The sequence below is a fragment of the Callorhinus ursinus genome, unplaced genomic scaffold, assembly GCF_003265705.2.
Source record: "Callorhinus ursinus isolate GAN/ISIS: 27379988/994484 unplaced genomic scaffold, GSC_fseal_2.0 scaffold13, whole genome shotgun sequence".
Classification (NCBI taxonomy): Eukaryota; Metazoa; Chordata; class Mammalia; order Carnivora; family Otariidae; genus Callorhinus; species Callorhinus ursinus.
In genome coordinates, this window is record NW_027397075.1 from 6,017,834 (window position 1) to 6,040,815 (window position 22,982).

The window sequence follows — 22,982 nt, forward strand, 5'->3', positions numbered from 1 at the left end:
AACCCCTATTCTAAAAAAACTTAAAAAAAAAAACCCACAAAAAAGCAAAACAAAACAAAACAACAACAACAAAAAACACTGTTACTTACAGCCCAAATCATTTCTAGGGGAATGAGTAACCGTAATTCTCACTTCGGGTTTGAGGTTCTGTTTCCCCAACCTGACTCAAAGACTGTTCATTAGTCAAAAACACAAATGCTGACATTTGTCCACCTGCAGCATTTTTTTTTTTTTTTTTTTTCTCTTTCTAAAAGGAGACTGGCATTTCCACTAATTGTTGAATGGGCCCTCCCAGCCTTTGGGCAAAGATGATGGACCCATTTGCAAAACAGTCCAGTTTCCAAAACTGGGCCGTCACTCAAGAATGAGGGTTAGTTGGATGATGCAATCCTGCTCCCTACCATGTTTATGAAGGAATCTTTCCTCAACACTGCTGATGGCCCGGCAGATGGGTTACTAATGAGAATGAGATTGTTTATTTGAAAAATAAAAACTATTTTTGCAACTGATAAATCACTGTTTGACTCTTTGCCCAAAGAGAAAGCCAAAAACAATCATGTTTCTCGAGTTTTAGAACCTGTTCCCGATCTCAAAGCCATCTCAAGGTACTTCACAAACTTGAACAAATGAAAGCTAACTTTCAAAGTTCTTTGGTTTTGATTTTTTATTTTGGACATCCTTGAACAGCAGTCTGCAAACTATGGCCCTCAGACCAAATCTGGGCTGACACTGTTTTTGTAAATAAAGTTTTATTGATATGCAACTCCAACCACACATTTATAGAATGTCTAAGGCTGCTTCTGTGCTCCAACAGCAGGGGTGAGTAGTTTTCACAGACGTTCAAGTAGCTATCAAAGCTGAAAATATGTACTAACTGGCCCTTTCGAGAAAAAAATTTGCTGAACCCTGTCCTCTGAAGAATGAAGGCAATTCATGTGACTCACCTCATAGGTCCAAAGATACCTCATATGAGACAGGATGAGCTACCTGTCAAGATCTCAGCATGGGACAGGGATGGCTGTAGAAGTCAGAGGCAGCACAGTTCATCCCTTCTGATTTGGCTCGGGAACCACCCCATGGAGACTGTCTGTTCCTCCAAGGAAAGCAAACCCCCTACTTCAACTGCTACATAACTCACTCTGATGGAACATCTCTGCACAAGACAGAAAGTATCTTGATTAAGAAAAGGTCATGTGAGAGTCTAAAAAGACACCATTCTTCAAAGAAATAAGATAAAAAGGGTACGGAGGCACCTGGGTGGCTCAGTCGGTTGAGCGTCCAACTCTTGGTTTCAACTCAGGTCGTAATCTCAGGGTCGTGAGATCAAGCCCTGCACTGCGCTCCACACTCAGCATGGAGTCTGCTTGAGGATTCTCCCTCACTTGCCCTCTGTCCCTCCTGCTCATGCTCATGCTCACTCGTGCGCTCTCTCTCAAATAAAGAAATCTTTTTTTAAAAAGGGTATGAAGCAACTTCATAGCAGATCTATTTAATAATGAAATACATCTGAATATGTTCAATTCTTATCTTTGGATGAGTGTTCTTTTGGGGCTCTTGGTGAGGTTTGAGATTTCCCTATCTATAAAACCTCCACCAAGCTCTCAAATACCATGCCATCAGATAATATTTACACAAATGTTTTGTTGCTTCTATGGCAGTCTTTATATAAATACACTGCATATATGTGAAAATTAAAATGTTATGAAAGTTTGTGTAAAAATAATTAAAAAGGGGATGAACAACAGGGTATTTATCTGGGGCTATTATGGTCCACTGGGAGTAGGTAACTTTCAAAAGCATCCTTGTATTTAAATAAAATTGCTCTGGATCTGATTAGCTCAGATCCACTTGACCTCAGAAAGGTCACACCTCTGTTTCTCAGCTTTACCATCTGCATAATGCAGAGACTGGGTTAGACGTACTCTTGGGTCCAAACCAAGCCTAAAATTTTAGGACTGTCCTCCCACTTCCCTAATTCATTCAAGCCTAAGCCCAAATTATATTTACTGAATACTGACTATGTGCCAGGCACTGCTTTGGGTGTGGGGCCAATAACAGTAACAGAATTCCTGCCACCATGGAGAGACTGAAAACAAGCCAAAGAACAGATAAATAAAACTCATCATGAATTTTGACAAGTGCTCTCGAGAACACTAGTGGGATGCTGAGATGTAACTGTGGTGGCTGCCTGACTAGAATAGCCAGAGAGGGCATCTCTAGGAAGGTGACAGGCCCAAGGCCAGCCCTGCCAGATAAGGAGGAGCCAGCCACACAAGGCATCGGGGAGGAGGGAGAGAGGAGTGTTCTTAACACCGCAGACACAGGCAGCACGGAAGACTCAGAGGACTTGCTGACAGCTCCCCGGTGTGGTCCACTGAGCGGGGTTAACTTCCACAAGCAGCTCAGGCTTTGAATGAGCCTGCTGGGGCTCTGGCTATGCGGCGTCAGGCAGATCAGAACTCTGTGCTCCCCAGCTTTCTCACATGGACAACGGGGAGACAAAGGGAAACAGTGACTTGCCCACATCCCAGCCCTGCCGTGCAAAACAGATACAAGGCCAGAGGAGCAGTAGAGAGCAGGCAAGGGCACAGAGGGGACACAAGACAGGGCCAGAACGCCTAGTCAGGCACGGTTTTATTTTAACTGCAATGGGAAGCCACTAGAGGGTTTTAAGCAGGGCCGTTTTGTATTTTTAGAAGAGGACTCTGTGTTGTGGACAGGAGTGGGGAGGACGCAAGGGCTCAAGCATGGGGGGAGCAGGATGTTGCTATTGTCCAGGGACAGGTAATCGTGGGCCGTGATGGAGGTGGGCTAGAGTAGCCAAGCTTGGTCTCAGGGGCCTGCTCCGAGCAACTGCAAGTGGCTGCCTCCACCACTGTGTTGAGAAGGAACGTGAAGCGCAGACAGGGTTCACTGGGAAGAAACGTCCAGTTGGATTAGCGATGCCTGCCCCAGGCAGAGGAGAAGGAGTAATAGCAACACGCGTCAGTATCTGTCCTCCAATTCCAGAAACTTCAAGCAATGCTTCTCACGTTGTAACATGTGGGCAACTCACCGAGAGACCTTTAATTAAAGTGCAGGTTCTGCAAGAATGGGGCTGGGGGAGGGCCTGAGCCTCTGCACCTCTAACATGTTCCTGATGCCAGTATTGCTGGTCCAGAGGCCTCACCGCAAATAGCAAGGATCTAGACAACTTACTCTTTTTTGTCCCCACAGATTTATACAGAGTGAGCACCAGCTCCTAACACTTGACACAGGACACTCGAGAAAGGTTGATTGAATTGGGGTGTGTGTGCGTGTGTGTGTGTGTGAGAGAGACTTTCAGCCCTCACCCGTTACAAAAAGAACTCCCTAAGATTCCGGGGATAGCTTACCCCAAAAAGCACCCCTCTAGAATACGACCAGCGTTGCCTGTATGTAGCGTACATCTTCTGTGGAGCTGCTGCATCCTTACCAAGTTGAAGACTGTTTGTTGGGGTTGGGGGAGAGGGTCCAAAAAAAGCAGCAATGAAAGCGCAAGGCCAGAAATCTGCCTAACACGGATGATTCTGACCACATGGTTATTACTTGAACTCGGAGCAACGTAAATGCCGGGAAATACAGTAAGGCAAGAAAGAGGAGGAGCACTGCGCCCCCTGCTGGACTGATGCTGGCACTGCATTGTGAGAGCAACGGCGGCTCCTACAGAAGGCCCAAAGCAGAGCTTGCATCCCCGGTTTGGACCCCGCCACGCTCCTGGTCCATAATCCTATTATGAACATCAGCGGAAGTCCAAATTTCCCTCCTGAAGACAGATCCAAATCAGCTCAGAATCAGGGGTCGTAGCTAGACCCAGCTGCCTGCAGAAGGAATAAGCTGGCCAGTGGACTTGGTGTTACATAAATATTCCCAAAACCTGCAGGCTCAGTCCAAGGCATTCAGCTTCCCTGGAAATCAAGGCCCCTTTTCTAAAATAAACAGAGCCCCTACGGCTCTGTGCAGTCACAGGCAGCCCCAAGAGCTGCCTCTCACGCTTCGTATAGTCTACACTCTTTTCTCTCTCCCTCTCTCCCTTTTAAACTCACAGAATTACAGAAGCCTTAATTTTTAACGAGTTTGCCTTAATAGTGCACATTCGTTTTCAGAGGGCCATTAAAAAAATCATGAGAACATTCTCCTGTTGCGGAGAGGTGATTCATGGTTTCTACTAGCACACACCCCACTTTTGGGCCTCTGCTGGTTCCATCATCCCAAACTCTCGGACAGTATTAATCCCATTTATTTTGCACCTTTCTGAGTGGCTGCATATTAACATTAAACCCACAGAGCACTTCTTAGGTCTCCTGAACACTGAACAAGACTGCTAGTTTAACGCAAGACGAAAAAGATTAATCATTACCAGTATTCATTGTCAGTAAGGGGCGGGACGACAAAGAAGTCATCTGTATGCAAGGGATCTCGTACGTGGATGAAGTTGCCTCTTGCCAGGCTGCCTTAGGAGGAGAGCTGCATGCTGGCTAGCTTCCAAGAGTAAAACACAGGGCTCCATTACTTCATCTGTCTAACTAGTGTTAGTTAAAAGGCAGGAGGGCCTCTTCATCAGCTCCAGTGTATTACTGTAGGCTTAACTAAAATCAGGATGGCGAGGTAGCTGTGGGGCTGGATGGTGGACAGTCAATGCTTTTAACAGATCAAGGAAAGCTTGTGGAGTTCAGACCTAAGGACGAGACTTGTTTACGGTTTGGCCGAGATCTGGGCAGAACCTACATCAGCTCCTCAAATCCTCCAACAACTCGGGGGAAGGAACCTAAACTTTCCATGCTGCCTCTACCCTGCATCCCAGGCCAGGCCTGGGCAGATCCGGACACCGATAGCAACTTTATGACACCTCCACAACCACATACAAAACAGGCCTTTTAAAGATAGGTATATTAAGACTTAGGCCATCTTTATCTCTGGGCACCAACAAAGGCTGTGTGAATTAGAATAATGGGGGTTCATCAAGATTTTCACTGAAGTAAATGGGGATCCAGTTTACAGATTAGCTAGAAACGTTGTACGTACACATCCTTGCTTGATGAGAGTCCAACATCCAGGAGACCCGACAGCATTCACCCTTCCCGAAGCGCCCAGGCCGAATTCTGAACTGGCCTTGTGGACAAGCCCCCGATGGGAATCCCTAGTTAATGCTACCAGATCCTGCCCCTAGAATACGGTCCCTGGGCTCTTTCATGAAGAGCCGTGGAAGCAACTAGGAGGATACAGAGCTGGGACGCCATCAAGCAGGTCTGGTTCCGTGCCCACTCGCTACGTTAAAAATATATACATATTTATCTTTTGGCTAGACAAAGAGCAACTGGAAGTTGCAATAATCCTCCCACTTTTACACATGAAGTTTCTTCAAAATTTCTCGTCCACTTCATCCGTCCGTTTTCCACCTGGAAGAATTCCTACGCAAGCTCCAACCCTCACAACAGACGGCACTTTCTTCAAGAACCCTTCTTGTCACACCTGGCCTTTCCTTAGGGCCACCTCAAGGGACGTGGCCTGCCGTACTGTGACCTCCCCACTTCTTGTCTGTGAGGTCTGGGGACAGGGACCGTGTCTCGTGTCCGCAGCCCAGCACCCGCACTGGGCCTGGTGGGCCCTCGGTACCCACATCAGAGAGCTCGATGACGCGAGGAGGCGGGGCTAAGGATCAGGAAAGACGGGGAAGGAGGGAACAAAGGGAGGAAGGAGCGGTAGGGAGGGAGGCACACTTCTCGGTCTTTGAGTCTGATGCAGATGCCCCGATCACCTACTACTGAGCAGACTGGTATTTCAAAGACCGAGGGAAAAAATGAGGAACAAATCTCACCACAGCTCTCCGACAACAACAGATATGGTAGGGATGAGAAGCCCAAAAAAGCAAAGCCACTCCCCCGGGGGAGGGTGAATAGCTTTGGCTCTCCCCCTCTGTCCCTCTGCCCTGTCAGCCACAGTCCTTCCGAGAGGCCACTTCTGCAGATGCAAAGCAGGGGAACCATGCCAACATGCTGGAAAGCCCTGTGTGAGGGCCTGCGCCAGACTCGGCCCACGAGGGGCTCAGCCCACGGCCTGGGAAGAGTAGGCACTCACAGGGAGGTGCCAGGACAGCCGGGCAGGGAGACACCCCCTCGGCCACGGCCTCACCCCACAGCACAACCACCAGCCAGAGACTGCAGAGCTGTCTTCAATTCCACTGAGGGCACCCTGCTCTCGCCTGTTTGTTTGTTTGTTTAAAGCACAGCAAGAAAAATAAAAAGTAAAAAATTAAAAGCACAGCAAGGACCTGGGGAAGAAGGGAATGGGGAGTTGGTTAATCGGTTTAGAGTTTTGGTTTTGCAAGCTGAAGAGAATTCCAGAGATTCGTTGCAAAACAGCGTGACTGTGTCTATCCGAGTGCACACCTAACAAGGGTTAAGCCGGTAAATTTTGTTACACATATTTTACACAATTAAAAATAAAGATTATAGAAGGAAAGAGCACTGACAGTGCTGTTTACAGGGCATGATCTCACTGATTTTATCCCATAGTCACAACAACCCCATAAGGGCAGTACTAGTATCGTCTCCAATTTTATGCGTCGGAAAGCAGAGGTCCAGGGAGGAGAAGTGGCTCAACCAACATCACACAGCTGCTGAGCTGTAGGGCGGGGCTCACCTCCACACGGTCGGACTCCCGAAACCCTCCTCTCAGCCCGGACCCATACTGAGAAAGAGTGTTCCAGAACTCCTCAGGTCTGGAGGAGGCAATGGCCAAAACCCCAGATGTGGAAGCCCAAGACCTCAACCCGCTTTCCACCCGTGCCACTGGCTAGTTGGGAGAACCCTGTGCTGTGCCTCCGTTTTCTCACAAAGTCAGAGGAAGAACACCTACCCTGGTGACTTCACAAGGCTGCCAAAGGATCAATAAGAGCACAATACTCTGCAACCCGGAAGGCTTCATTCCCCAGGGAGTGCGCCGACCCCACTCCGCTTCCCGCCTACACTGGAAGCTCAGGGAGAAGCCGCCCCAAATGAATAACCCTTTGATGCCAACACAGAGGCTGGAAGGTTACCTTTTCATCAAGTAGACTTTATTCTGATATAAGCAATGCATGTCTACCATGGAAACTACAGAAAGAAACTCTGAAGAAGAATCACTAATACCCTTCATTCCACCAGCACTCGATCTCTGAGAAATTTCCAGACCACCAGTGTGGCTGGAGCAAAACAAGGACAGGCCAGAGGGGCAGGAGATAAATGGGCAATGGCGGAAAATATAAAAGTGGGTCCACAGCACTTCAGAAAAAAAGGCAACATGATAACGGTGAGAAGAAAAACCTGAGGCAAAAATCAGACCCACAAGGACAAGGACAGTTGAGTTTTTTTTAAAAAGAGGCGGTTTAACACCAACATCTGTAACAAAGGTTGACAAAATACACCCTGCGGCTGAAATCCAGCCTGCAGTCTACTTTGTTGTAAACACTGCACATTTGAGGAGGAGGAGGAGGGAAAAAAGTGGGAGAAGACGAGGAGACACACCATCCACAAGGCCTAAAATGTTTGCTTCTGGGACTTTAGCTCCAGTCTAAGATACAGCGGACGGTGGACATCTCCCTCTTGTCTTCTGAAAGCGGAAGGAGGTTGGCGCACATTCTGGAAGAAACCCAAACAGCAAGGAGGGGTGCTCAGCTATAAGGTAAGGAGGACACCGAGCCATCTGCATCTTACAGGGCCGTACAAGAGGCAGTGTCAGCACAGTGGGGGCTCACAGCCTCGATGGGAGACTGGATGAAGACAAACCAGAGGAGCAGAGAAAGGAGAAATCTAGAAGACGTGTCCCCTTGAATAAACCCAAGCTTGTCTGCAAACCCCTTGGGTGGGCAGGTCAGGGGTTTCTCCCCGCGCTCCCAACCCCAATCAATGGAAATTCACCAGCGTTACTTAGCCTTCCTAATTTGCTGTGTGATCTTGAGGAAGTGACTTAAGCCCTCTGTTTATTTTCCTTATTTGCAGAACAAAGATTGTAATGGCATCTACCATCTAAGATAAGAAGATTAAATGGACAGTTCTTCAAACAGTGCCTGACACAGAGTAAGCACTACTTAAATGTTTGCTTTTTTCCTTTTTTTTTTTTTTAATCACTCTCTCTACCCACATTTTGGTGAACGGTCCAATTTAAAGATGCAGAATTAAGGGTTCACTCACTCCATGGGCTTTACTTAAGAATTGGATGGAGATTGTACAGTCCGTGATGGTGCCCTGCTAACCACCCCCTCTCTCAGGGGTTCTGCCATAGAGCACCCAACAAGGGTTGGGGCCACCCGAAAAAGGGGTAGAAAGGTGGCACTACCAACAGAGTCCTCAGAGAGGCAGGAAGGGCCAGGTCACGCGGGACGCTGCAGTTTTAGAACAGATGCAACGGGCCGCTTGGTGCTTTCCCTGCCCAGTGTTTCCCTCAGAGTGGCCACGGTTCGTTCCAAGAAGCAGGTGGATCCCTACAAAAGCCATGAACATCCCACTTGGCCATCCGTGGGACCCGAATGAGGGGCGGTCGTGATTTCTCAGGCTCCATCAGCCAGAGGGCCATCCTGGAGCCCAGGAGCTTCCTGCCCCCACTCTCCCATCTCTCCCCCTCCCCATTCAGCTCCCTGTCTCAGCAACAAGCCTTTCCTCACAGCCGTTCAGAATACTACAGCGTGCCTTGCAGAAAATGCTGAGTGGAAGGAAGGAGGAAGGGGAGGAAAAAAAAAAAATTCTCCTTTGTGCGATTCATATATGGGCAGGAGCTACAAACAATTCAGGGCGCTAAAATTAATTCGCTCCCTTGCCAATGAGGAAAGGATAAGCATGGAGGCAGACTGTAATAAAAACGTACTTAATGTGTACAGCACATATTTATTTCTTTTTAGAAAATTTGCAGAGCTGCCACCCCACCCCCACCCCCCGGCTCCCATAAAATCTGACCATCCTACTCAGCTTCTATTCTTATCCCTTGCTCATTTGCGTAATTTTAACACTGCAGAATATAGTTAGCCTAAGAATATTTTTTTATAATTACACCCATCACAGGACCTGTCAGTATCTAATGAAGGATAATTTCAGCTATTATAAGAAGCTTAAAAGATCATTTTCATGAATAATTCGTAATATGAATCATTAAATTCAAACAATGTCAGAAAATTCAAAAAAAAAAAAAGAGGAAAAGAAAAATATTTTAGGTGTCTAAAAGTAACCAGCCCTCTAACGGCAGAATCATTTGTGTCGTGCACAGAAACAACACAACACGTGAGGCAGATCTTCGTCTGAGGGGAGGAAACAGGGAAATTGGCTCATGTCACCTCCCACTTTTAATTTTTCACCAGGCGCCCCAAGCCTGAGGATAAAATCCACACCTCTCAGGACATCAAACAGGTGCTGCTGACTCTGACCCCTGTTTATCTCTTCCCTCTTCTTCCCTCCAGGAGAGAACACCTGTCCAAAAATGACACAAACCTACACTGCAAGCAGAACCAAGGGGCAGAGAGATACATGCTCCTGGTGAACTGTCTGCATACCTGGATCCAGCCGTACCTGCACCGTAGACCTACTTCTACTTGATAATGTACTTTCTTGCTGGCTTCAGTTGGTTTCTATTGTTTCCAAAGAGGGGAAGTTTCTATTACTAAAACAAGGCTGGAGGCCTCCCCAGACCCTGAGAGAAGAGCAGCGCTCACAGCTGGTCCAGGCCAAAACTCAAGAGTACTCAGCAGGGGGCAGCAGGTGGTGGTGGTGGTGGTGGTGGTGGTGTGTGTCTGTGTGGTGTGTGTGTGTGTGTGTGTGTGAGAGAGAGAGAGAGAGAGAGAATGAATGCTGGGGTCAGAGGATGGTTGGGATGTATGTAGGAGGGACCGGGTGAGATCCAAGGAAGGACAGTTACCCACAATGCATGGCAGCAAAGCCCCTAAGTCACTCTCTTCAGGGAACCATTAAGACCAAAGGACAATTCCAATTTCCAAAGAGAACTGGTCTGTGCCGACCTTGAAACTAAGGATAAAGACATCATGAGCTAAAATATGTAAGGCTTTTCAGTAAGAGAAATAATGTTTATACCTTAAAATAAGGGAAGGAGGGAGGAATGGCCTTAAACACAGAAAATACTGAACGTGTTAACTATATTACTAGATTCTGGAGTATTACCCCCTTCTATAATATGTTTCTCAAACTACAGGTTGCATCCCTTTAGTGGGGTGGGGAAGATAATTCACTGAGTCACATCTACTTGTTAAGATGGAACAGAATAGGGGCACCTGGATGGCTCAGTTGATTGAACATCTGCCTTTGGCTCAGGTCATGATCCCGGGGTCCTGGAATCAAGCCCCGCATCAGGCTCCCTGCTCAGTGGGGAGTCTGCTTCTCCCTCTCCCTCTGTCCTACCCCCACTCACGCTCTCTCAAAATAAATATATGCCTTAAAAGGAATGAGATCTTGCCATTTGCAACGACGTGGATGGAACTGGAGGGTGTTATGCTGAGTGAAATAAGTCAATCAGAGAAAGACATGTATCATATGACCTCATTGATATGAGGAATTCTGAATCTCAGGAAACAAACTGAGGGTTGCTGGAGTGGTGGGGGGGTGGGAGGGATGGGGTGGCTGGGTGAGAGACATTGGGGAGGGTATGTGCTACGGTGAGCGCTGTGAATTGTGCAAGACTGCTGAATCACAGATCTGTACCTCTGAAACAAATAATGCAATATATGTTAAAAAAAAAAAAAAAGAAGAAGATAGCAGGAGGGGAAGAATGAAGGGGAATAATCAGAGGGGGAGACAAACCATGAGAGACTATGGACTCTGAGAAACAAACTGAGGGTTCTAGAGGGGAGGGGGGGAGGGGGATGGGTTAGCCTGGTGATGGGTATTAAGGAGGGCACGTTCTGCGTGGAGCACTGAGTGTTATGCACAAACAATGAATCATGGAACACCACATCAAAAACTAATGATGTAATGTATGGTGATTAACATAACAAAATTTTAAAAATAAATAAATAAATAAATTCCTTAAAAAAAAAAAAAAAAAGATGGAATAGAATAGGATATAAAACCTAAAAATGTTTTCCACATAGTAAAGGTTAAGTATTGTTCTAGGAAGGTACTGTCTCAATTCCTTAACACAAGAAGGTGTGCGCGTACAAGCACCTTTCTTATCATGAGTCATAGTCAAAAAGGACTGGAAAACCTCTTCTGTTATTAGTTTTAAACCAAAAGGCAACTGACGGGAGTAGAAGTCAGGCTTACACCTAATGACTGGACTTCTGTCGATCTTTCCCGGCAATGTGAAGCCTCCTGGACATAAGGACACATATGTGGCGTTGACTTCAACACCGTTTGTGGTGGCAAAAACCTGGAAAACAACCTAAATGTCTTCTATACGCCTAATGATCTTTAAAATTCTACCACAGTGGGGGAGCCTAGATGGTGCAGTCAGTCGAATATCTAACTCTTGGTTTCGGCTCAGGTCGTGATCTTAGGGTCCTGGGATGGAGCCCTGCATCTGGCTCCGTGCTCAGGGTGGAGTCCATTTGAGACTCTCTCTCCCTCTGCCCCTCCCCACCTCAGCCACACGATCGCTCTTCCCTCTCAAATAAATCTTTCAAAATAAAAAAAAAAATCAAATTTTATCACAGCTGCATGATGGACTCTAATAAAAAGATATTAAGAAGACAGATTTAGGGGTGCCTGGGTGACTCTGTTGGTTAAGCATCTGCCTTCGGCTCGGGTCATGATCCCAGGGTCCTGGGATCCAGCCCCATCTCGAGCTCCCTGCTCAGCGGGAAGCCTGCTTCTCCCTCTCCCTCTGCCTGCTGCTCTGCCTACTTGTGTTCTGTCTCTCTGTCAAATAAATAAATAAAATCTTCAAAAAAAAAAACCTCTTTAAAAATTAAAAAAAAAAAGACTGATTTAGATCTGCATCAATTGATCTGGAGCAAGATTTGTGACTATTAAGTGATGTAACAGTAGATCAAGGGTCAGCAAACCTTCAAAGGGCCAGATAGAACCTATTTTCAGGTTTTCAGGCCTTATTGTTCTCTGCTGTACTACTCAACATTCTGTTCTATCGAGAAATCACACACAGACATACATAAAAACTGGGTGTGGCTGAGTGGCAATAAAAGTTTATTTATACAAACTTACGGCATGCCCATGGACCAGAGTGTGCCAATTTCTGATAGAGACCGTAATCCCATTCTTGTGGGGTGGGAGGGTACATGTTTGTCAAGATTTGTGTAAGGTGACATACGTCAATTAATTCTGATTGTTTAAAATGGGTAGTATTGGGTGACTAACTTCATACATCTCTGTATTGTTGGATTTCTTACAAAAAGTATATATAACTCAATTTTAAGATTTCAAAAAATATTCAATTGTTAAAAAACAAGGTATGAAATACAAGGTATGTAGTGATTGATTGCACTAACATCAATTCTCTAATACATTTAACAATTTTTTATTATTGCAAATAACAGAAGGGATTCTGTTATTCATATTTAATTGGATGCCAAGTGTCCCAGAAAGAACTCTCCAGCTACAAATTTCAATTAAAAGAAAAAAAAATGGTGGAAAGAGTAACACCAAGTCATGAGAAACCAAGCAGATTAATTTTCTTCCCCCCTCCCAATGGGAGACCAAAGGCTGAGGGAAAGCCATCCCAAAAGGACACCCGTTGAGCATTAAGTCAGGACTCACACCCAGGTCTCAATTCCAGTTTAATCCAATTTTCACAGCACTGACCAGTAGCTATCAATAGGCCCTTTGTCCAAGGTCAATCCAATCTTGCACGTTACAAGGGCACCCTAGATTCACAGCACAAATAAGCACGGGACACAAAGAAATTGGCACCTTATTGCCTGAACATCAAGAGAAGGAGGACTCCTGTTTCTCCTGTTTCACTCTGACAGGGACAGTTTCACAAGTGTTCGGCAGAAAGCATCTTTCACATTTTACTTCTCCCCAGTTCCCTCCTGAAGCTGCCCCAGTTACTGCCACAGCAGGCAAAGCCGGCACCACCACCTCCCCCATGGCAAAACAAAGTAGCTGCTAGTTCAGAAGCTTGGCAGAAAAGGCTTGTGTGCCCTAACAGCCATTCTTCCTTCTTTAGCTAGAAAAACACCAATATTTCTTGCCAGGCACCTGACTATCGGGATGGGAAACAAAGACCATTTCCCAGTTATCCCCCACAGCTCGGTGTAACCCCATGAACATATCATAGGGAAAGTGTAGAAGAAAAGGTCTGGGAACTGGAAGACTTACCAACAGAAACTACCCAAACCGAAACGCAATGGCAGAAAAACAAAGGCCAAGTAACCTGCCCATGGTCACATCGCCGGCAAAGGACAAAGCTAGGACTTTCTGGGCCAAACCCACAGTCTCACCTTCATGTTCTAACACTTTCCAATACTGGCTGCCTTCATGAACACTGTCCCACTCTACTCTGGAAAAGAGGCGAGAAAGGAGGAAAGACAGCAAGCAGCCAGCCTGCACCCCATCAAACCCTGTTCCCTGGCACTCAGCACTCACATGACTGGTCACTGACAGATACCTGATGTAATTCACAGTCGTACCGTACTGCTGCCCGACTTCACTATTAAATTATTTATCATGTGTGGTTTTTCTAATGCCATCAGTTCTTCTCTTAGCCCATAAGGTCCGTGTGTCATATGGGGTCAGAGATCACTAAAATCTTCAGGTGGGGGAGGGTTTGTCCCATGAGAGGCCACATGGCAAAGTGCCGCACCTATCTAGAAAGATACGCTCCCGATTATTAGTGACGCCTGACAGGTTGTGATTTTTCTTTTTCGTTCCCTTTCTGCTTATCTTTTCTTCCTACCTGCTCTACAACGCATATGGTTTCTTTTTTAACAAGAAAACACAAATTGCTGTTCAAACCATAAAGTTGCTGAAAAACCATTTTTAGGCAAGCTACCAGGTCAGCAGACTGCTTTCGGCCCATGGGTGTACATTTGCTTACTGTCTATTCCAAACCCTTCATTTTACTCCTCAGAAGGAAGCCAGGAGCACAGAAGCAAGGCCTCAAACTGTGCAGGCACCTTTCCTGGTTGCCCAGGGGGGACCCCTGCGCTCGGCTAATAGCTGGATAATGAGACAAACCAGGCGCAAATGAAGGCACAAGTAATTCAAGATCGAGCCGAGTTTGGCCTAATTGGCTCCACCTGTGGGCAAGGAGGGTGTGTTTTTGGAGGGACTGGGTCCCAGGAAAAGGGAGATTATGAATCCGAAAGAAATGCAAGAGTAAAGGGGTGAGCAGCAAGGTGAGAAGTTTCAGGTACAGCACGTACCCAGAATGCCTCCCAATTACTGCGGTCGAGTGCACCCAGGAAGCCCGGTGCATGGCTCCATGTCCATAACCCGTCCTGTCCTGCCCACTGGCTTGGAAGGCTGGAAGAAATTCAGGTGCCCCCTCTCCTGGGGGCCACCCAGTCACCCCAGTTTGTGGGCTCCAGAGGGGTACACACTGTGCGTCATTCACTTCTGTGCTGGGACAACAACGATCAGTCCCAGCATCTGCCCGCCGTGCGCCCTGAGCAAAGCACTGGACCGTGCTGCTGACAGTAACAACAATCAAGTGCTTACACGGGGACAGCAGGGGCTTTCATCCACTGTGGCCCCACTGCATGTTCTGACCTTTTAAAGATTCAGTTTCCTCCACCTGTACAGGGGGGACGGTAATAGTACTGGCCTCACGGGAAGGCTGCCTATCAAGCAGTTAGAGCGGGGCAGGCCATAGGATGCCTGATCCACACTAGCTATTATTCTAAAGGGCTCAACGACATTCATTCCTTCACTCTCTCATCAACCAGCTGCTCCCCACCTACCAGGGGTCAGGCGTCTGTTTCCAAAGCTGGCTGCACAACGGCATCAAAACCAAGTCTGTCGCTACTCTGGAGGAGTACACATCCTGGTATACGTGTTTACTGAATGGGTCACTAAAGAAAGGAAGAAATAAAAACTTTAAAGTACAAAATAGGCAGCAATACTACAGAGCTGGAGGGAATGACGGTGGGGCGGTGAAGCCCGTGAATGCGGGTGTGCGGGCAGCAGGGAGATTCTAGACAGAGTGAACAGAAGACACACAGGTGAGAAGACATTCCATGGAGGACGTGGGGGGAGGGAGTGTATTTCTACAGAAACGCAGAGTGAAACTGAGGCTGTAAACCAGTGAAATAACCCCAGATCGGGAGATCAGCTTTATCTCTTTACAGGAGGTCTATTTTTCTATTCAGTCCGAGAAAAAAAAAACACTTAGACAACTCACTCTCATCTGAGGTACAAGGCATCATTACCCACTCAAGCAAAGCACAATGACCGGATGCCTGATGAAAGCTGTAATTAGAAACTTCTAACAGCAGCTTTCAGAAACAAAGTGGCATTTAACAGAACAAGCCACCTGTCAGCTTCCTGGAAGGAGAGGACGTGAACACCAAACAAGACGCTGACTGACAAACTGCACAACAAATCGCAACATCAAGGCGGCCCTAAAAAGGGACAGCGACAATGATAAATATACGTCTGGCCTGGGCCTCCGCCTCCGCAGGGGGAGCTGAGGCCCCGCCAGTGCTCCTGCTCTGTTTCTGGGCCTTCATTTCCCACCAAACAATAAAAAAGAAATGAACAAAAATCACGAATCGATACTTGGTATTTCCAGGCAATTGCTCTTGCAATGATTTGGAGGGGAAAGCAACCTGCAGAGGATGAAATCAAGTTGAGCAAATAAAACACTGTCCTTTATGGCAGTCCCCAGAGAGACATGGGCACTTCTAGAAACCGGGACCAGATCCTCTTGCCATGATGACCTCTGATGAAGCTTTTCTCCATAGTGATGGCACTGAGGGCTGGTTTGGGGGGTGGGAGGAGCCTTGGCAAGCTCCCTCCCCCAACTTCTCCCACAGAGTTTCCATCAGCCTCACCTTCCCCAAAGCCACCTGGGGCAGGGACTGCCGCTGCTTCCCAATATTCATGATCCCTCCTTTATGTGCCAATTAAGCTATCACATTTTCTCAGCCTTCCTTGCAATTAGGGGAGGCCCAAGAGTTCTAAGTATAAGTTATGGAGGGCGGGTATCCTGAGAAGTTCCTTAAAGCACGATTATCCTTCAAGCTTTAAATCCTTATAGAATTCGGCTGTGAAATGCACGTTCTGCCCTTATCCACTTCCTCCTTCTACCTGCCTGAAATACAGATGTAATGGCTGGAACACCAGCCACCACATGGGTACCATGAGGCAATCAAGAAGATAAAACAACTGTGTACTGAAGATGGTTGAGCACAAAGAAAAAGCAGTCTGCATTCCTGATGATCATAAACGCATCATACTCGCCCTAGATGAGACTTTGTTTCCAGACTTGTGTTAGATAAGAGAAAAATCTTGTGGAAGTCACTGTTGATTGGGTTTTGTTTTTTTGTTTTTTAATGCAGCCAAACCTAGTCCACCTGATACAATAGCCCAAATGAACATACAAATTCAACCAAAACAGAGCTCATGCTATGCAGATGCAGTGTCAAGACAATGCCTCCAAAGCCCTACCCAACAAAACCATCAAACCTCTCCTAAACAACAATTCCAGAGATGCTCCATTTCCCACGTCTCTCCAGCTGCACAACCCTCAGTGTTCTTGCTCCCTAACATCAGTATCCATCCTTACTTCAGGGGAGTGCCGCCCCCGTTCTCAACCCAGTATGTTAGGAGAAGTTGCTCCCACCTCACCCCCTTCCACAAGTGGGCATGTGAGGAGCCTGGCTTGGCTCATCCAAGTTCTAACCCTCCTCTGAAATCCTCAGGATTAGCTTAAGTGAGGCAGGCCACACAAGCCAGGCCACCCACCAGTGTTCATTTGGAAACACATGGATGTCATCAGTAAGGACATCCCAAATGACACTTAAAACTTATTTTTATTGATCTGAAATAAATCTGGAAAATTATCTGTTAAATCTGGGTGGTGCGTACACTGGGTGTTGGGTACCTTATTCCCCGGACTCTTCTAGTAAGTTGTCATTAAAAAAAAATTCAGAATTTGGGCCACTGTCCCAGGAATGGCTCCCTGGGTGCTGCCATACTGAGCACTGCCAAAGGGGCCAGATACCGAGCTACTGGTTCAGATAGTGATTTAAAGGTCAGTAAACCATCTCATCACACAAATTTTGTTTTACCAGGACTGCAAAGCTTTCAAGGAGATTTACTCTACAATTATCACCACAATTATTCACCCACTTTCAGAAATTAATGTACAGGTGTTCTGCTAATGTGCCTTGACCTTCTGCAGCCTGGACACCCTTCAAAATGCATCTCTAATCCAAAATAATGTCAACAGTTGCCTGGCACTTGACATATGTCATCCCTTTGAAACTTCAAATGCTTGCATCAAGTCAACATTATCATCTCTGCTCCTCAAATGAACACACAGAAGCTCTGCAATAAAAACTTATTCCCAGGGGCGCCTGGGTGGCTCAGTCAGTTAAGCATCTGCCTTCTGCTCACGTCACGATCCCAGGGTCCTGGATCGAATCTGGCACCGGACTCCTTGCTTGGCGGGGAGCCTGCTTCTCCCTCTGCCTGCCACTCCCCCTGCTTGTGCTGACAAATAAATAAAATCTTTAAAAAAAAAAAAAAAAAAAAAACTTATTCCAAGAATTCAGAACTAGTCAAAGCGCGGCGGTTCAACCCAGATCCCACCAGCAGGAAAACCTACGGCTGCCTCCCTCCATGCACCTCCTCTCCTTTCGTTGTAGAAGGAGGAGCCTTCACTGAAAAAGGAAAGAGGTGCAGGTAGCATGCGTGGTCTCCACCGCTACGGAGAAGTGGTATCTCCCCGAGTCTGATGGCCAGTTCCAAGGCCCCCCTGCTCTGAGCCAGCTCCGCATGTGGCTGGCGGCCCACGAACAGGTTTCATCAGTCTTCCGGGGAGAGGAGGGGAAGGGAGCAGAGCTTTTCCTGGATAAAGTGAAGGGGTAGATGCCACGCCGCCCCAGGCTGCCCCACACAGGCAGGCAGCTCCTGGTCAGCGCCTACACACCACCACCTTTGAGGCCCAGGACAATGTAACAGATCTTACCACGCAGGACACTACCAAGAGAACAGAGGTGTAGGGGTGCGGGGAAAGCAAGCACTGAGCCTAGACCTGGCTATAACCTTGGCCTGGCCTTTTCCTAGGCAGAAGACTGGAATGTTCATTTCATGTACCCATGTGTCCAGGCCATGGCACCCAGGTACTTGGTCAAACATTGGTCTGAATGCCACTATGATGGTATTTTTTTTTTAGAGGAGATTAACATTTTAACAGTAGACTTTGAGTGAAGCAAATTCCTCTCCATAATGTGGATGCACCTCAACCAATAAAAGGGGAACAGGCCTTAAGCTGAAGACCTTAAAAGACTGAGCTCCCCAGAAGGAATCCCACCTCCAGATGGCCTCAGACTCAGGACTGCAACAACCTCTCCCTGGGTCTCCAGCCTGCCAGCCTCCAAATTTTCAAGTTCCCAGACTCTACAATAGCATGAGCCAGTTCCTTAAATCAATCCAATCTAGATAGGCAGACATGTAGGCAGGTCCATGTACAGAGACCTGTATACGGATACACATCTCTACATGTGCATATTTGCACGTATGTGTATATGCAGTAGTTTCTCTGGAGAACGCTAATATGGTGGCCTTGACCCCATCCATCTCTCAGAGCCTTGGTTTCTCCACATCTGTAAAATGGGGATAACAAGAGCACCAACCTTGCAGAGATGCTGTAGCTAAGAACCTGGCACAGGGTCTAGCACCTTCCACGTACACAATGGATGGAACCTTTTCTTCCACTGTCAACCAAAGATTTCTCTAGGTGATTCCTAGAGAATCATTTATAAAGATCTATTTGCCTACCTTCTTACAGTCTCCCCCACTAAGCTGTCAGCTCAGGGGTAGAGCCTGTACCGGCCATTCACAGAAGTACTCCCAGAACAGTGCCTGGCACATGGTCAGTGTTCAATTAATATCTGTTGAGTGAATCCAAGGGCATCTTTTCTTACCATCAACAAGCCAAGACGTGAAGGGGACACCAGAAACATCTTTCAACAATGGGTAGGTACAACATGGTCTCTTCATCCCAATTAATGACTGATAAAGGAATCAATATTTCTTACAGACACGTCTTTGCCACATTTTTGGCCCCCCCCTTTTTTTTTTTGAAGATTTTTATGTATTTGAGAAAGAGAAAGAGAGCATGAGCAAGGGGAGGGGCAGAGGCAGAGGGAGAAGCAGGCTTCCCGCGGAGCAAGGAGCCCGACACGGGGCTCGATCCCGGGACCCTGAGATCATTACCTGAGCCGAAGGCAGATGCTTAACCAACTGAGCCACCCAGATGCCCCTGGACACTCTTTCTACTGCAGACCTTTACAAGCACTCCTTCCTAGACTCCAAAGGGTATAAGCCCCAAAATAAGCACATTGGGTATGAGGTCTCTTTTAAGGAACCACACAACTGGCTTTGAAAACAGACACCACAAGCATCAAATGAGTACCCAGCATGACTGGCACGAGCCCCTACTCCCCTTCCCTTGTAGGGAAGCAGCTGCCCAGCCAGAGACGACAGTCCCCAGACCCCTCTGCATCTGGGTGGGACCACCCATGGGCCATGGGCAGAGTGGTGTGGGTCAGTCCTGGAAAAAGGGAGAACAATTCTTCTCTTCCTCTTCAAGTAAAATCACTTCCCCAAACTTTTCTTCTTTCTCAGATAATGCTGTTCCCGTCTATACCAATGTGCCTATTACTCTGAAATCACTCCTAAGATTACTTGGGTGGAGTCTGGCAACAAAGTTTTATCACATACCTATCGTGCAGTTGGTCAACACACACCAAAACAAAAGGAAGTCTCTATGATCCTCTGTGTGGTCAGACAGACTACACACCCAGAAGACAGGATTACAAACTCATGAGAGTGAGCAATCAAATGCCAGACCTTGATTGATGCTTTTAAGTGCAACAGTTCAACAAACCCAAGGATCGGTGGAATTAGATTTCTTTATGTTGACAAGAGTAGAGCAGGCTCTTAGAATAAAAGCAACATCTGGCCTGACGAGAGAGGAAGGGAAATGGCACTTCTCGAAAAGGGAAACTGGATGAGCCAAGAGCAGAGATCAGGAAGAGGTCAGGCTGGGGGCACGTGGCCAGACTGCACTGAAGCTTCATGAGCAGTGCCCGGAGGGAGGGCACTCTGGGCACGAAGGAGAACAGGCAAGATTGCAGGGGAAGGAAAGACTACAGAAAGAAAGGAGATGTGCTTGACACCCACCGTGGGTCCTTGAGGGGGGCCGAGGGTGGGCACGGTACAAGTACCGTGTGAACTCGACAGCAGTGAACACCTTCCATTGCACCCCTCCCCCCTACCCACCCACCATCTTCTTAAGTGGTGGAACCTCTGTGGAGACAGGTTCTGAGGCCAAACCCAGATCGGAGATCAAAGACAGAGCCTCACAAAGACAGACACATAGATCAATGGAACAGAATAGAGAGCCCAGAAATGGACCCTCAACTCTATGGTCAACTCATCTTTGACAAAGCAAGAAAGAATGTCCAATGGAAAAAAGACAGTCTCTTCAACAAATGGTGTTGGGAAAATTGGACAGCCACATGCAGAAGAATGAAACTGGGCCATTTCCTTACACCACACACAAGAATAGACTCCAAATGGTTGAAAGACCTAAACGTGAGACAGGAGTCCATCCAAATCCTAAAGGAGAACACAGGTAGCAACCTTTTCGACCTTAGCCGCAGCAACTTCTTCCTAGAAACATCGCCAAAGGCACGGGAAGCCAGGGCAAAAATGAACTATTGGGATTTCATCAAGATAAAAAGCTTTTGCACAGCAAAAGAAACAGTCCACAAAACCAAAAGACAACCGACAGAATGGGAGAAAATATTTGCAAATGACATACCAGATAAAGGGCTAGTATCCAAAATCTATAAAGAACTTATCAAACTCAACACCCAAAGAACAAATAATCCAATCAAGAAATGGGCAGAAGACATGAACAGACATTTTTCCAAAGAAGACCTCCAAATGGCCAACAGACACATGAAAAAGTGCTCAACATCGCTCGGCATCAGGGAAATCCAAATCAAAACCTCAATGAGAAGGGGAGGGGGGTGGGGGAATGGGTTAACCTGGTGATGGGTATTAAAGAGGGCACGTTCTGCATGGAGCACTGAGTGTTATGCACAAACAATGAATCATGGAACACTACATCCAAAACTAATGATGTAATGTAGGGTGATTAACATAACAATAAAAAATTAAAAAAAAAAAAAGACAGAGCCTCAGTTGGTCTGAGACCTCTCCTGCTGGTCAGGAATCAGACTGTTGGCACATCTGTAGCACACTGGCTGACCTTGAACTTCACTAATTTGAGAGCAGTATCCTCCCAAGGCAGTGGTTCCCAGGGGCCAAGCAGGGGAGTGTTTACAACTCCCCAGGGGAGTCAATGTGGAGCCAAGACTGAGAACCACGGATCCGCTCTAAGTGGGAGAAAGCTGGCAGAGCCGTTTACAAGGAAACTGGTGGGGAAGAGAAGCACGCTCTTCTGCTGGTTTGCTGAGAAGATTATACCTAGAGCTTCAGGCAGCCTCTTGCCAGCATGAGAACGCCTGCCTGAGATCGGGCAGCCAGTGGGGTGCGGGGGCTGGGGCACGGCAGCTCACAGGAGCCCAGCGTGTACATTCTTCCCAGCACGGCCCTCAGGGACACAGGGCTGGCAGCCAGGAATCAGCCACAGTGGGAGCATCTACACCACAATCAGCTAGCAACCTAAATCACGCCCTTTTCCCCCAGACGACTAGTGGTTAAACACATACCAGTACACCCCGCCAACACTGGGGAGAGCAAAGAACAGACTTGAGAAATTTACCGCATCTCCTGCTCAACAGAACCTTGCTTGGTGTTGGCTTCTCTTGGGCTCGCCTGGGGAGTGTTTACCTGGGAATCGGAGCAGGCTCTCGGGACTGAGGGAGAGGGCTGGTGCTGCCGGGGACACAGTTCTTTCCTGTTGGGCTGGGAAGGCTGGGGCCACTGTCGTTCTCTTGTGTCCATGTGAGGCCGTTGCGTAGAGGGAGGAGCCGAGCTGGGTGGCGGACAGGAGCTGAGGTGTTGGAGCCCCTGAATGCAGCTGTGCTTGACAAGGCAGCCTAGCCTTGAGCTTTCTGTTACTAAGAGCAAAAATTCCACCAATCTCCCCTGCCTGCTTTTAAGCTTGAGTTTGGGCTTCCGTAGTTCCTATGCTCATGGCAAACCGTTAGCTCTTTACTGGCTATGGAGTCCATCCTGTCCTTGTGAGGGGCTCTTATTTGTTGGGAGTCCGTTTTTCTAGATGCTAAAGTGTCTGGTGTGTCTCGTGAGGCTCTTGCTCCTGCCCTCCCTCTCGTTAGGTATCTTCTGCTGTCCTCCTCTGCCTTGGCTACCATATCTTATTCCCTGGGGATGGATTTAAGGCGGCATGCTCCTGTCAGTGGCTCCATTTAATCAATCTGTTGTGGGTTCAGGGATAGAGGGAGAAGAAAATGGCCTGTTGCTGGTGGCTAGCGGAGTCATCAGCGGCAAGGCAGGAGGTACAGTGGGAGGAACCTGACAGATGAGAGAAGCTTGGGAGCAATTTAAACAAAGTTGACTCTAAGAAACAGAAGAAGTTTAAAAAAACAAAACAAAACAAACTGATCCCCTGTTCAAGAGTGTGTGTGCTCCCTGTTCTCATGGGCTTCTGTTTACCTGGGCTCCAAGAAGATAGGGCAGGACAGTTGAGACCCCCTGATTCTGTGGAGATGGATGGCCATGGGCGAGGGGGTTCCTAGAGCCTTCATGTGTCTTAGGCATGTGGGGTGTAACTTTGTGTCCTGCGGACTAAACTATTGCAGGTTTGGGCCATCTCCACTTGGGTGGCCTCGCATTCCTGCCCCTGGTGACAGAGGCAAAGATGTC

General features: G+C 47.4%; 1 protein-coding gene across 5 annotated transcripts in view; it reads right to left on the reverse strand.

The window, feature by feature from the left end:
* The window catches only part of SNX29 (sorting nexin 29), a 510,437-nt gene that overhangs the window by 284,589 nt on the left and 202,866 nt on the right, over nucleotides 1-22,982 (reverse strand). The window contains exon 15 of one of the 5 annotated variants that reach the window (XR_012380444.1): nucleotides 14,855-14,965. The exons of the other annotated variants lie outside the window; for them this stretch is intronic. The gene's annotated coding sequence lies outside the window, so the exon portion shown is untranslated. The remainder of the gene's footprint in view (nucleotides 1-14,854; nucleotides 14,966-22,982) is intronic. 5 annotated transcript variants of the gene reach the window in all.